Source organism: Miscanthus floridulus, chromosome 2 (genome assembly GCF_019320115.1).
Source record: "Miscanthus floridulus cultivar M001 chromosome 2, ASM1932011v1, whole genome shotgun sequence".
NCBI lineage: Eukaryota > Viridiplantae > Streptophyta > Magnoliopsida > Poales > Poaceae > Miscanthus > Miscanthus floridulus.
The window spans coordinates 9378845-9394737 of NC_089581.1; the positions used below are offsets into that span (position 1 = coordinate 9378845).

The window sequence follows — 15893 nt, forward strand, 5'->3', positions numbered from 1 at the left end:
GGCGATGCTGCTAGTGGTGCTGTGCGCGACCATGCTGTCGCGGTCCAGGAGCGGTGCCGCCGCCGTGCAGCCATGCGGCGCCGGCGACCTCGCCGCGCTGCACGGGTTCTGCGTCAGACAATGGGTGCTGTGTCTGGAACGGAGTGATGTTCGGCAAGGCCGAGGCGGCGGTCGCCATCGTCGGGCTGGCGCTGCCCAACTGGACGCTGCGGGGGCAAGTGGCCATGTCGCTCGCCAGCCTCGCCGCGCTCCGGGTGCTCAACCTCTCCGGCAACACGATCCGTGGCGCGCTCGAGGTGCTCGACGTCAGCGCCAACGTGCTCGCCGACGGGCTGGCTAGAGTCCCGGAACGGCGGTGATCGACCTCCTGGGCCTTCTGGTGCTCCGCGTGTTCAACTTCTTGTCTCCGGCGGTGCGCGTCCTGTGGCTCTCGATGAACAGGCTCTCCGGCGTGTTCCCTCTCGGGTTCGAGCAACATCGGTCGCTCGCCGATCTCTCCCTCAATCCAGTCCCTGTCGGCCGCCACCGCCGCGAGCATGAGCAACAGCCGCTCACACGACGACGGCGACTTCGACGAGCTATTTTCCCTGCGAATCACCGGCCTCGGCACGAACTCTGACGAGCTGAGGCAAACCGAGGTGTGGGCGCGTGGCTGGCGCGGTTCGCGAGCAGGTGCCCCAACCTAAGATTCAAGTTCGAAGGCATCGTGGATGGTCTAGACTCCAGACAGTGGCTGCCATGAACGCATCAAGGTCGACAGCGACACGACCGTGGTCGTCAACCTGGTGTTCTCGGCAGCACAGAGATCGATGACGAGCACAAGAGAAAAAGCGTCCAGCGCGTTGGCTCGCATCCACTCCAATCAGCAAGCTCTTGGTAGAAAGACGGCGCCGGCGCCGGCGGCAATGCCACGTCGAGAGGACGCTCAAGCTTGCTTCCACGGTTCCGCCGTTCAAGGCCAGCCTCCGGTACTTCACCGCGGTGTTCAACTCGCTGCGAGTGCCTCCCCGCCGACAGCGCCTAGAGGCTTGCCATCCAGAGGAACCACCTAGGCTTGGAGATCAGTGACGCCATGGCTTCTTTTTTGTTTTTATCTTTTCAAGTTGCGCGGATGCGGATGGACCTAACGACGTTACTTCCGAACGTGACGGAATGCTATTGCCAGGTAACGTTCCCATCTTCTGATGGTATTTTATGTAACGGAGCTTTTTCGATGGTATTTTTTTATTCTTGTAATTTTTTAATGCTATAGAACCAATTTTCTCAACTAAAATATGAGCAAGTTCAAGATATTTGGCATATAATTGGTCTGGTGTCAAAATTTTGACAATACCTTCCAAAAATATGGCAAGACATGCTTCTCTCGTTGGCAGCAAACCAAGTACGAACATTGCTTATCTTACTAAAATATTGATTTGCCCTAATTTGTATATAGGAAGGGCTAGCGCCCGGCCGTCCGGCCACAGGACATGTCTGGACGCTGCTCCAGAACCCGCGCCGCGCTCATCCGTAGCCTCGTGCCTCTTTCCCTAAAAAAAGCATCGTGCCTCGCTAGCCGATGTGGCCTATCCGCATCCGCAGACCAACACTGGCCCCTGCCCCTCAACCGCCGCCCTACGCCCAACTTGAGCACCTGGGAAGGGAAGGACCCACGTGCCGGTGCCGAAGGCGGAGGAGACACCAAGACGAGGCAACATGAGGCGAGAAGGAAGATGCAACACCCGACCTACTTTTGAAATATTCAGGTACAACACTTGCAACATATGTCTTAAGACTGATAAAACACTTGAAACATGCGTCTGAAACACTTGCAAAAACACCGAAAAACACTTGAAACCATTGTAAACATACGCAACATCCAGATAAAACACTTACAACATATGCACGAAATATATGCAATATCTAGATAAGCACACTTGCAACATATATCTGAAAAAACATATAAAATATTGGGAACAAAAGCTTACAACATATGTGTACAACCATTGCAACATACGCAACATCCCGATTTACTTTTGCAATATCCATATAAAACACTCGCAACATACCTATAAAATATCTGAAACACTTGAAAACATATGTTTTGCAACATAGGGGAGGCTAGGGCTGGTCGAATCCAGCCGTTGGGGTCGGAGCCGACGACGAGCGGCAACGCGAGCACCACCAGCACCAGCGTCACGCGAGCACCACCACTACCAGTACCACCAGCACCGGCCTTGGCTCGCCCGTGCGAGTAGCGCGCGCGACGGATGGAGCGAGCACCACCAGCATCAGCGTCAGCTGACCGGTAGAGAGGAAGGATGGTGGCAGGCGGGTGGCCACCGCGACGGAGCAGTCAAGGCACGAGGTGGCGGTGCTCGGAGTCTGGGCCCCCATCAGTGGAGGGTGGGGTTTTCGTTCCCAAGAGTAGACTGAACGATTTTTTCCAATAAAAAACACGAGCATAATAGAACACACTTGTTGGGCTGTTTAGGCCAGCATCACGGCCCAGGGCAACATCAACGTCCGGAAGATCGGATGTCCGCCCTTGAGCATTTCCGTATGCGTATACTCACATTTTGGTTTGTCCTAGAATTGGTATGGTAAATATTTGGTCTTCAACCAAACAGACTCTAGTAAAACGAATGGTAGTGTCAACTGTCAAATTGGACATAAAAAATAAAACCAGTATGTTTATCTTTCATGGTCATATAAAGAATCGAGTTATCTTTAGACTTTATGTGTCAAATAAGAAACCTTCTAATTATCGACGGAGGAAACAGACGGGTGCCTTCAAAGTCCAACCCATGCGTAATACATGGCAATAGACGGAGGGAGGAACTTTACTGTCAATATACTGTATAGATCAACTGCAATACACGGACAAACGGCATGCTCGCGTGCCCGGCAAACCGGAGGAGACCGAGCCCATACGTGTGCATGATGACCCCGCGACACCTCTCCACTGGCTTCGCGTCGCGACTCACGAGCCACGACACACGGGTGGCGAGACGAACGCATGCAGTGACGACGCAGCCTTTTTCGGCTCGTCGCTGTGCGCCGGCTGACCAAACGCTGAAACCTGAAATGCATTGGCAGGGCAGGGCAGCTCGCGCGAACCGTCCGCCGCCGTCGTTTTTGCCCGCTCTGTCCACCCGCGCCAGCGCCTGTCCAAGCGCATCTCTGATCTCCCCGATCGCTTGCATTGCTGGCTTGTGGCCTTGTACAGTCGTACACTTGTACTAGTAGTATCTTATACGACTGAAAAAATGCATGCTGATTGGATGCTCGCTAGTCCAATACGCTGGCTGGATCATTTCCGTATTTGTTTTTTGCAAAGCATGCACCGGCTACGTATATACGACTGCTACATCACATAGAGCCAAACATTGGGGGCACATGCATGATGCCATTGTCCCGCTGCTTGACTTGTTGACAGGCCTGCACTGCAGCTGCGAGAACGCTTTCGCATCCTGGACGCCGGCGACGTCAGCGCGTGCATCAACATCACCACCGCCCGGCCGGCTGCAGGAGCAGGTCGGGGACTCGTATAATTAAACAGAACGGCACCATCGATCGGCTCCCCAGACCCAGAGGTGCTGTGCTGTGCTGTGCAGGATCGGAGGAGATGGGGAAGGAGGCAGCAGCGGCGGAGTCGTCGTCGACGGTGGTGCTGGCCGTCAACGGCAAGCGGTACGAGGCGGCCGGCGTGGCCCCGTCGACGTCGCTGCTGGAGTTCCTCCGCACCCAGACGCCCGTCACAGGCCCCAAGCTCGGCTGCGGCGAAGGTACGTTACGTCAGATCAGAGCGCCATTGTTGAGCTCTCGGCTCTACTCTCTACACTACTAGGTAGCTCTATGTTTCGTTTTGTCAAAAAAAAAAAAAAAAGTAGCTCTATGTTTCGTTCTTGGATTTTTGCCAACTTCCAAGCACACATGGTAGCTAGTTTTCCTTGGAGTCTCCTATTATGTATTTGCATGCATGTGTATTCTCTTCGCCAACTTTAGATTGCAGATCGAGAGGATGCCAATGCCTTTTCGTTCCCTGATGGCTGATGCATGGGCGCTGGCGCTATCTTTCGTCCATTCCATCCATTGGATATATAGCACTTCGATTTTCTTGTGTACCTCCGCCTTTTTTTTTGGCTTACCATCTCACGGATCGGACATCCCAAGAAGCTAAGGCCTTATTTAGTTTCCCCCTAAAGTTTAGTCTCTATCCCATTGGATGTTGGACACATGCATAGAGTATTAAATATAGACTAAAAAATAACTAATTGCACATATTACAACTAATTTGCAAGACGAATTTTTTAAACCTAATTAGTCTACGATACAATGCGGTGCTACAGCAAAGCTACAGTGAATTCTGTCAATAGAAAATCTGCGGCCACCAATTCTGACAATAGAAGATGCCATCCAAAGAAACTTGAATCCCAGGTATTTTTGTGCCCACAGGTAAAACTTGAATCCCAGTACTACTTCTACATGGAAACTCAAGCAGCACTAGCAATTCCTGATGAAGATAACTGCATAACAATCTATTCCTCGACACAAATGCCCGAGCTCACACAAAGTTTGATAGCAAGGTGCCTTGGCATTCCATTTCACAATGTCCGAGTCATCAGCAGAAGTGTAGGAGGCGGCTTTGGTGAAAAGGCAACGAAAGCAACGCGTGTAAGTCCTGCCTATAACTAGAGCTTTGATTCACTCAATATTTTGTATTTTCAGCTGCCACTGTATTGCCAATTGAACTTCATGATTTGACCAAAAAACAGTTGAGATGCAAATGTGTTAGAGATGACCATGAATTTTTTCCTCTTTGTCAGACAGCATGTGCATGTGCCCTTGCTGCCTTCAAGCTGCGGCGTCCAGTTAGGATGTACCTCGATCGCAAGACCGACATGATAATGGCTGGAGGGAGACATCCAACGAAGGCGAAGTACTCTGTTGGGTTCAAGTCAGATGGCAAGATCACAGCCTTGCACCTTGATCTTGGAATCAATGCTGGAATATCAGCAGATTTTAGTCCAATAATGCCACGTGCTATCATAGGAGCTCTCAAAAAGTACAACTAGGGCACTCTTGAATTTGACACCTGGTTTAGATTGAGGTTAGGAATCAGTATTTGGCACTGTAGCATTTTCGTTTGTATTTGATAATTATTGTCCAATCATGGCATAACTAGGCCCTCAAAAGATTCGTCTCGTAATTTACAATCGAACTGTGTAATTAGTTATTTTTTTATCTACATTTAATACTCCATGCATGTGTCCAAAGATTTAATGTGATGGAGAGAGTGAAAAAACTTACAATCTAAACAAGGCCGTCTACGAGACAAATGTCTCATCAAAGTCAGCAATGCGAGCTCCTGGAGATGTGCAGGGCTCTTTCATCGCTGAAGCCATCATCGAGAATGTTGCCTCGGTGCTCGCACTAGACACTAACACTCGGCCTGTTCACTGGTTAGTTTCTGAGCTGGTTTGGGCTGGCTGGTGCTGGTTTTATGTGAGAGAAAAACACTATTGGTTGGCTGGTTTGGGCTGGTTAAAACCAACAAACGAACATGGTGACTGTCAGGAGGAAGAACCTTCATGATTTTGAAAGCCTTCAAGTTTTCTTTGGAGAAAGTGCCGGTGAAGCTTCTACATACAGCCTGGTTTCCATGTTTGATAAGCTGGCCTTGGCCTTGTTTAGATCAATTCCAAATTCCAAGTTTTTTCACTCTCTCTCCATCACATCAATTTTTAGCCGCTTGCATGGAGCATTAAATATAAGTAAAAAAAATAACTAATTACACAGTTTAGTTAGAAATCACGAGATGAATCTTTTGAGCTTAGTTGGTCCACGATTGGACAATATTTACCAAATAAGACGAAAGCGCTACTATTCATCGGGTTGCAATTTTTTGCAATCTAAACATGGCCCTTGTCTCCTGTGCTGCAATGATTGAGCACTTTAATAGCAGCAATAAATGGAAGAAACGCGGCATTTCTTGTGTGCCAGCCACTTATGAGGTTAATCTTCGACCAACTCCAGGCAAGGTATCGATCATGAATGATGGTTCCATCGCCGTTGAGGTTGGAGGAATTGAGATAGGCCAAGGATTGTGGACTAAGGTCAAGCAGATGACAGCGTTCGGATTGGGACAGCTGTGCCCTGATGGTGGCGAATGCCTTCTGGACAAGGTTCGGGTTATCCAGGAAGACACATTAAGCCTGATCCAAGGAGGTTGGACTGCTGGGAGCACCACTTCTGAAACTAGCTGTGAAGCGGTTCGACAATCATGTGCTGTACTCGTTGAGAGGCTGAAGCCTATCAAGGAGAGTCTCGAAGCTAAGTCCAACACCGTGGAATGGAGTGCCTTGATTGCTCGGGTGAGGATAACACTTAATTCTAACTTTGTTGCTAACATGTCCCTTAATTTGATTGAAAGAGGTACCAAGAATTACAGTTACTCAAATCCTTTGCCTCCCTTCATTCCATCATTAATCAATCAGTAGCAATGCCAAATAAGTCTAAGGGACTGGAACTCAATATCAAGCAGTTTAAATTGTAATGACATTTGTTCCTCATCTACAGGCAAGCATGGCGAGTGTGAACTTATCAGCACAGGCATACTGGACTCCTGATCCATCTTTCACAAACTACATGAACTATGGGGCTGGCACCAGCGAGGTATCCTGACAATGCAACTGCAATTACCAAAGCCAATTGTTGGAGGTTGCAGCTCCAGTTCTTCGAAAGCTGACATTTCATTGGAAATTTGCAAATGAACATCGCAGGTGGAAGTTCTAAACTCTAAGTGTACATCTAGCGGGTAAAGAACATCTGTTGGTGTACCTTGGTAGCTAGTTTGCCCGCAGCGACCGGAGATGAAGTGCAGTCGCAGTCCCTACGGCGACGCGAGGTACAGCGTCCCGGGGGTGGCACTGCAAAGGCAACGGCGGAGTCGGTGGGACTTCTCGTTGCTGGCAGCACCCTTCTTTAGATCGGATTAGTGTTTCTCTGTAGGTGGTTACGGCGGCTTAGGCGAACCTCGTCATTCGAGCCATGGTCCCCACACCTCTCTTTATAGAGTTGTGCAACAGGGGCCCATCAACCATATTAGGGTTGGACGCCCCCAATCAGAGCGCAGATCCAAGGACCCAATAGGTCGTTGGGCCTATTGGTGGAGATCAACTAGCATTCTCTCCATTGATCTCACTACCATCTTTCAATTTCATATCATTTGCTTTTGTTCATTCCATTACAGATTAGCGCATAGATCATGTTTTATCGTCACGGTCAATTGCCGATAGATTTAACAACTACAACACACCACTCTGTTCTGAAATAGATACTTAACTTTGGGCCTTCTTTTGTCCAGAAATTATAGGCTTTTCCTTAAACCCATACTAGCTACATGTTCTCTGAACACGTTGGGTGGTAAGCCTTTTGTAAGCGGATCCGCGAGCATCTTTTCGGTACTTATATGCTCAAGACTTATGACATGATCCCGAACTTTATCTTTCACAACATAATACTTTATGTCAATGTGTTTGGCAGCACCACTTGACTTATTGTTGTGAGCATACTGTACTGTCGGATTATTATCGCAGTGTAACTTAAGTGGTCTATAGATGTCGTCAACCACCTTCAAACCGGGTATGAACTTCTTTAGCCAGTTCACCTGCGTCGTTGCCTCATAACACGCTACAAACTTGGCATATATTGTGGATGATGTAGTGACGGTTTGCTTTGAGCTTTTCCATGAAATAGCTCCCCCTGTGAGAGTGAATACATATCCAGACATAGATTTTCTATCATCTCTCGCATAATCAGAATCTGAATATCCCACTATATAGAGTGAAACGGATCTTCTATACGTCATCATGAGGCTTTTTGTTCCTTGTAAATAACGCAAAACTTTCTTTACTAATTTCTAGTGTTCTGTTCCAGGATTGCTCTAGAATCTGTCAAGTAACCTAGTAACAAATGCCAAGTCAGGGCGCGTACATACTTGAGCATATTGCAAGCTTCCGACAGCTAAAGCATATGGAACCGCTTTCATTTGATCGATCTCATATTGGTTCCTGGGGCATTGAAAATCCCCATATCTGTCCCCTTAACTATAGGAGCAGGTGAGGGACTATATTTGTGCATACTGAATTTCTTTAAGATCTTTTTCTATATATGCCTTTTGTGACAGTACTAATACCCCTTTACTTCTATCTCAGTGAATCTCGATCCCTAAAACGAACGAAGCTTCACCAAGATCTTTCATATCAAATTTTGATGACAAAAACTTCTTTGTCTCCAGTAGTAGACTGACATCACTACTAGCAAGTAAGATATCATCCACATACAGGATAAGAAAGATAAACTTCCCATTCTTAAACTTTGCATAGATACAATTGTCCTCTATATTCTCTTTAAACCTAAAATTCCTTATTGTCTGATCAAACTTCAAGTACCACTGTCTTGAAGCTTGTTTTAATCCATAAAAGGATTTCTTTAGGCGGTATCCTATTTGTTCTTTTCCTTACATGACAAAACCTTTCGGTTGTGCCATGTAAACATTTTCCTCTAAGTCCCTATTGAGAAATGCCGTCTTTACATCCATCTGATGTAATTCTAAATCGTAATGTGCCACTAATGCCATTATGATTCTGAAGGAATCTTTACATGAGACTGGAGAAAAGGTCTCATTGTAATCAATCACTTGTCTTTACGTAAAGCCTTTTGCCACAAGTCGCGCTTTATATCTCTCTATATTCCCTTGAGAGTCAAGTTTTGTTTTGTAGATCCATTTACAACCTACTGTTTTGGCTCCTTTAGGAATTATTTCTAAGTCCCAAACTTTATTGGCATTCATAGATTTCATTTCATCTTCTATGGCCTCAAGCCACTTTGATAAATAATCACTTCTCATGGCTTCTTCAAATAAGGTGGGATCATCCTCCATTTGAAATTCATCAGTGTTGCATACTTCATAGTCAGCAGGAATAGCTGATTTTCTAACTCTTTGAGACCTTTTAGGGGCCTCAACATTTGGCACATCTTCTATTTGAGGCTGTTGTTGCTCCCCCTTATGTGTGGCAATAGGTTCTACAGGATCCTGAAGAACAGGTTCCTCATCGTCATTCATTGTTGCTACAGACAGAATAACAACAGGTGCTTGCATCATAGTATCTTGCACTATTGGTGCAGCGACAGCAGGTAGTGAGAAAAATGGCTCATGAATCATCGGAGTGGGCGCATACACCCGCTTCTCTTCAAGGTTAATTTCTCGAGCTACCATGCTTCCCCTCATTATTTCATCCTCTAGAAAGACAGCGTGTCTTATTTTCACAAACTTTGTATGTCTATCCGGACAGTAGAAACAAAAATCTTTTGACTTTTCTGGGTAGCCAATGAAATGGCAACTTACTGTTTTGGGATCTAGCTTTCCAATGTTTAGGTTAAATACTTTAGCCTCAACAGGACTCCCCCACACACGTAAGTGGTTTAGTTAGGGTACTCTTCTTGTACACAACTCATACGGTGTTTTGGGCACCGACTTACTTGGTACTCTATTGAGAATATGAATGACGGTTTTTAATACCTTCATCCACAGGCTCAACGGTAAGGTGGAGTAACTTATCATACTATGCACCATGTCCATCAGGATACGATTGCGTCTTTTAGCTACTTCATTCTACTGAGGTTCGCCCGGTGTAGAATACTAAGCTATTATGCCATTCTCCTGTAAGAACCTTCCAAAAGGTCTAGGAACTTGGCCATATGGGGTATGCCGACCGTAGTACTCCCCATGGTCGGACCTGACTATCTTAATCTTAAAATTGTGTTGGTTTTCAACTTCTGCCTTAAATATTTTAAATTTATCCAATGCTTCTGTTATTTCTTTGATTGGATAAATGTAGCCATAATGGAAATAATCATCTATGAATGTTATGAACGAATCATAACCTCCACACTCTTTACAGGAAACGGATCATAGATGTCTATGTGAATAATCTATAAAATTCCTACGCTTTGTTTGACATCTTTCTTAATTTTTTTACATATTTTTCTTTTATGCATTCTCTGCATTGTTCTAAATCTAAAAACTCTAATGGAGAAAGAATATCATTCTTAACTAGTCTTTCTATTTTTCTCCTTGAAATATGGCATAAACGATAGTGCCATAATTTCGACGACGCATCGTGAGCTCTCTTTCATTTTCTATTTACATCCACAGACGAGGATACATTCTCATTGTCGTACGCAACGTTCCCATCATCGTATATATAATTCACATCATCACGTAGTGATAACAAATAATATATGCTCTCTTATGCCACTATTTTCAGAGTACCTCTCTATCACTAGCTGCTTTATCAGCTAGGTAGCATATATCTTTGAAGAGTCAATGAACTGACTCTTTATTCTATTGAGGTACTCAGTGACCATGTCACGCTCTGGGATTAAGCCCACAATTGTAGGCTCAATCATGTTCTTTATCATAGCCAAATATTTTTTATTGGCAGTGATCCACTTCCTATGCTCAAAGTCATAGGACATCTTTTGCGATTCAAAATTCCTCTCTTTAGTTGCCCAAGCGGTATCAGCCTCGTTTGTCTCCCTCACCGGTGCCACAGGCTCAGTGAGACACGGTGAAGTGACTATCCAGTCCACCTCAGTCAAGATGAAGGCCAGGTCAATCTTTTTCTTCCACTCCTTATAGTTGTCACCTTTGAGAGTGGGAATCTCTAACAATTGAATGTCTTGATTCCAACGTTGGTCAAAATTAAAACATACAACTATTCTTATATGCTAATTCTACATCACCGTCAGACAGAAATAGAATTAATGCATAAAATCATTAAAATTACGATATTGTTATTAACAACGTTGGTCAGAAAATAACAACATCATAATTATGTCAAAATCACTAAGTCTACATCACCGTTGGGCAGAAATAGAATTAATGCATAAAATCATTAAAATTACGATATTGTTATTAACAACGTTGGTCAGAAAATAACAACATCATAATCACGTCAAAATCACTAATTCTACATCACCATTGGGCAGAAATAGAATTAATGCATAAAATCATTAAAATTACGATATTGTTATTAACAACGTTGGTTAGAAAATAACAACATCATAATCATGTCAAAATCTCCTTTTCTCCAATTAAATATCACGTTGGTTCAAAATAACTAGAGAATAAACAATTTCTTTAGCAGCGAAAAAACTAATTCAATTTAATGAATTTTGCCCACAGGAAAAATCTCTTTTCTATTTTCTTTAAGCCATTAATCAATTTCCAGGAAATAAACATTTACTGGAAAAAGAAAAAAGGAAAACTGATTCATTTCTTTCACTGTTTTCGGCTCAACAGGCAAAACGGCCCATGACCCATGGCCACGCGCGCGCTCTCCCTCACGCTCCCCCGCGCCCAGGCCGCAACCTGGGCCTGGGCCGCGAAAGTGGCCCAGCGCTCGCGCCCGCCTGAGCCGAAAGCCGGCCCGGCCGTTCGCAGCCGCTCGATCAAGATCGATGGTCGTCCGCGCATCTCGGGAGATCAAAAGCGCGCTGCGGCCGGTGCCCCGAAACCCTAATTCCATTTTGCATTCTCTGCTTCTCTCTTTTCGCTCTCTCTTCGCCGCTCTCATCTTCCCTCTCAGCATAGCCACAGCGAGCGACCGAGAGCGAGACACGACGCGGGGATGGCGGCTCTGCCGTGGCACCCCTCGCCGGCGCACGCGTGCGACTAGAGCCGCACGCGGCACCATCGTGCGGCGGCGCTTCTCCCACCCCAGCGGCTGAGGTTGTCTTCCCGCGCGATGTCCACGCGACTGCCGACGGTGGAGACGAAGCGGGAGGACCCCAGGTAGGAGCCCCTACCCCTTTGTCCGTTCACTCTCTTCCCCTTTCTCGTCGTGAGTTAGGGTTTCATTAGGTAAGCTGCCTTGCTAGCTCTTCCCATTTCCCCTTCTTTTCTTTTGGATCTTCTTTTTTTTCTTCTCGGAGCTTTGCCGATTGGGGATTAGGGTTAGGGTTGCGTACTGTTCTTCTTCCCCAAGCTTTTTGCGCGGGTTAGGGTTAGTGTTTGACTCACTGGAGTCACTATTCATCTTCCCCAGTGAGTTCTTCGTGGGTTTGAGCTCGGATTCGAGTTCTTCTTGAAGCCGAGTCCTTCTTCTTCTTACTCCTTTCCTTCAACCCTATTAGGGTTGGGGTTCGGCGACCCTCTTTTAGATCCGAAAACCGAATCTCTCACCTTGGCTCTGTTCTTTTCTTGTCGCACGCCGACGAAGACGGTGGTGCGACATCTTTCCCCGCTCGGTGGTGGTGGTGACCGGGAGTTGAGTGACGTCCGCCATCCCCCGGTCTCTTTTCATTTTCTTTTACCCGGTTAGGGTTAGGGTTTCAATCCGAACCGGATCGAACCCACTGTTACTCTTCGATTTCTTTTCAATTCTCTACCCCATACTAGATCTACACACTGGCAACCTTGGCTCTGATACAATTGTTAGAAAGTTCTAAACTCTAGGTGTAGATCTAGCGGGTAAAGAACATCTGTTGGTGTACCTTGGTAGCTAGTTTGCCCGCAGCGACCAGAGATGAAGTGCAGTCGCAGTCCCTACGGCGACGCGAGGTATAGCGTCCCGGTGGTGGCACTGCAGAGGCAACGGCGGAGTCGGTGGGGCTTCCTGTGGCTAGCAGCACCCTTCTTTAGATCGAATTAATGTTTCTCTGTAGGTGGTTACGGCGGCTCAGGTCAACCTCGTCATTCGAGCCCTGGTCCCCACACCTCTCTTTATAGTATTGTGCGACAAGACCCACCAACCATATTAAGGTTGGACGCCCCCGATCAGGACACAGATCTAGGGTCTATTGGTGGAAATCAACTGACAGACAGGAGCGACCACAATTCTGCGAAGTGACCTTGTGTACGACCTCGGGCAAAGCCTAAACCCTGCTGTGGACTTGGGCCAGGTTAGCTACAAAATTATTACAGCTCACGCAGACCATTGTATCAACGAAAATGTGCTCCTCCTCTAAACACTGCTCATCATTCAATCAGATCGAAGGCTGCTTTTTCTAAGGAATAGGGTTCTTCACGAACGAGGACTACAAGACGAACTCCGACGGCTTGGTCATCCACGACGGCACATTGACGTACAAGATCCCCACGGTGGATAATATCCCAAAGAGTTCAATGTTCAGATGTTTAATAGCGCCCGTGTCCGTATCCTGTCTTCAAAAGGCAAGCATCTCTTTTTTTTTTTTTTTTAGCCCCGTTCGTTTGTCTTAAAAATAGCTTGTTCGGCTTCTTTTTTTCAGCCGGAACAGTGTTTTTCTCTCACAACAATTCAGCCGGAACAGTGTTTTCAGCCAGTTTCAGCCAAGTTTCAGACCAGTGAACGGGGCCAGGCAATCATCCAGACCTTCTCAGTTTATGATAACCGCTTATGAAAAGAAAAAGAAAAAAACTTGACATACCGCGGACTTGTTTGCAGCTTCGGGCGAGCCGCCGCTTCTTCTCGCGGCCTCGGTGCACTGCGCGATGAGGGAGGCCATCAGGGCGGCGAGGAAGGAGTTCTCGGTCAGCACCGGCCCCGCGAACTCCGCCGTCACGTTCCAGATGGACGTGCCGGCGACGATGCCCGTCGTCAAGGAGCTCTGCGGCCTGGACGTCGTGGAGAGGTACCTCGAGAGCGTGTCTGCCGCCGGTGCCGGCCCAAACGCGACGAAAGCATAGATCCAGCAGGCCTCAGGCTGCAGTCGGCGCACTGCCAGTGCCAGGGATGATGAGTAGTGCTCTGAGGTACAGTACAGAAGAGATCGAATTGGGGAGCTCAGGAGCTGCGAGGAGCGATGAACAGTATATAGAGTGAACAATAAACTATGCCGTTCTAATAAACATGTGTTGGACGCGCGTGTGTGGATTGTGGATGAAATCGTGTGCTTCGACAGGATTTTGAAGAAATTTTGCAACGCATGGTTCGTGGGTGCATACCTTCCTCCTGGCCCCTGGGTAAGTGGGCATCAGATCAGACCATCTAGGCTAGGCCTCGCCGATCGCCGCTGCGCTTGCGGCAGGCTACCGCATCGGCCTGACGCCATCGCCGGTCACTCCTTGCTGGACTATCGGGTGGCAGGCGACTGTGACAACCGCGAGCCTAATCGGCGCGGCGGCGCGGCGGCGGGAGGGAAATGCTCTGTTCCTGATTTTGCGAGACCGCTGAGCGTGCCCGTCACGGACGGGACGGGACGGGCCCTGAGCCGTTGGGCTGCTGCCGCCGGCCCACCGGGCTGCTTTGCAGTAAGATTTGGTCTCTCTCTTGCTTAAAGCATTGACAAATTCTTTTATTATGGAAAAAAAGTCAACTATACTCTTGCCACTTGTTTTTATCGAACCACACTACGGATGCGGAGTTGCGGACGTTCGGTTGTGAGAGTTTTTTTTTTTTTTACTGGAGAGAGTCAATCAAGAACATAAAACGACGATCGGTGATTCACCTGTTTGGACTAGCCTTCTGTACCTGATTGCGTCGTGGCTAATGACATGCATCTTAGTTCTAGAAGATGGCTCGAAGACAATTTTGAGAGGTCTTTGGGGAAAAATGTACAAAAACAAAAAATATTTCAATTCCAAATTCTAATAAATCTAGAAACGGGAGAAAGTGCTAAGTTATCAGTTAAGTTTGTTTATAACACTAGCAACCATTGATGTCGATTATTTTTAACCGCGGGTATCACAATCGTTGTTAATTAATATACAAATGTCCTAGTATTTTATACCCCTATATGCGTCTACATTTCATCTTTGGACTTCGAGAGTCGCGCCATAATCTACGGCGTTGAGATAACACGTCCCGACACCATAGCATATAGTGCCGAGCTTTAAGACCGTGATGGCGTGACTAAACTATGTGGCGGTGACGTGGCCGAGCTCGGCGCCACCGCGCCATACATCTCGGAGCCGCGTATCTAACGCCGGGGAGCAGGAGGAGGGCCACGTCAACCCGTGAGGTGAGGCAGAGTGCGATGGCGAAACGAGGGCAAAAACTAGGACCAGCCTCGTCACTCCACCCCCACCCTCCGCACCAGGGCGCTGGCCACGTGACGGTGGTCCGCAGAGAGCTACAAGCCCTACGCTCGCTGTAAGCGGGTGGCTAGCAAGTAATAATTACATGTTCCCTTATGCTAAAATTTAATTTATACTGATACGAATACGCTAAAATATTATGAGAGAAAAATAATATTCTATAATTAAAAAGTAGCTCGAGTGAACAGGGCTCGCTGCACTGCGGTGCCCGAAAACAACTGCTTTCCCATCCCCAATTAATCATTGAGGCTGCAAATGTGTCTCTGACGCGCGCGCAGCGACAAAACGTGAAGGTCAGCATCTCATTTCTCACAAGAGAAAATGAGGGTCAAGAAGGTCCGTCCGTTGTATAAATCCTACTCGTACGCAGCAGTATACGGGATATCTGTTGCCTGCCTGAGCCCCGTAGCTGTGTGTGAGTGCCGCTCGGCGCATGCATTGCAATGCATGATGGCTGGCGCGCGCTAGCTGCCGATGCACGTCGACGTCGGCAGGGCGGAGGTATGGAGTGGAGCGCTGCCCGGCCGCCAACCGACACGTGGCAGAGTACGGCAGGGGCCCCGCGAAAGCAACCGCCACGTGATGCCCAGCAGGCCGGTGTCCGAGGAGACGCTCTCGCTCTCGCGTCGCTTCCCCATCCCTCATAAATGCCTATGCTGCTGCTGCAGCAGCGACGCACGCTACCTCGCCGCCCGCCCGCCTCCCTTGCGAAGTTTCCAACCGACACATCGCTTCGCATGCGGTTGGCACCGCGGAGGACCCGACCCCGGGTCGGAGCCCCGATGAAGCAACAGCGCCATGCATCACGGCCGTGGGCCGGCAACAC

General features: G+C 47.6%; 1 pseudogene; it reads left to right on the forward strand.

Moving 5' to 3' along the window:
* Positions 1 to 536: 536 nt before the first annotated feature.
* LOC136536064 (indole-3-acetaldehyde oxidase-like) lies at positions 537 to 13757 on the forward strand (annotated as a pseudogene).
* Positions 13758 to 15893: the final 2136 nt, after the last annotated feature.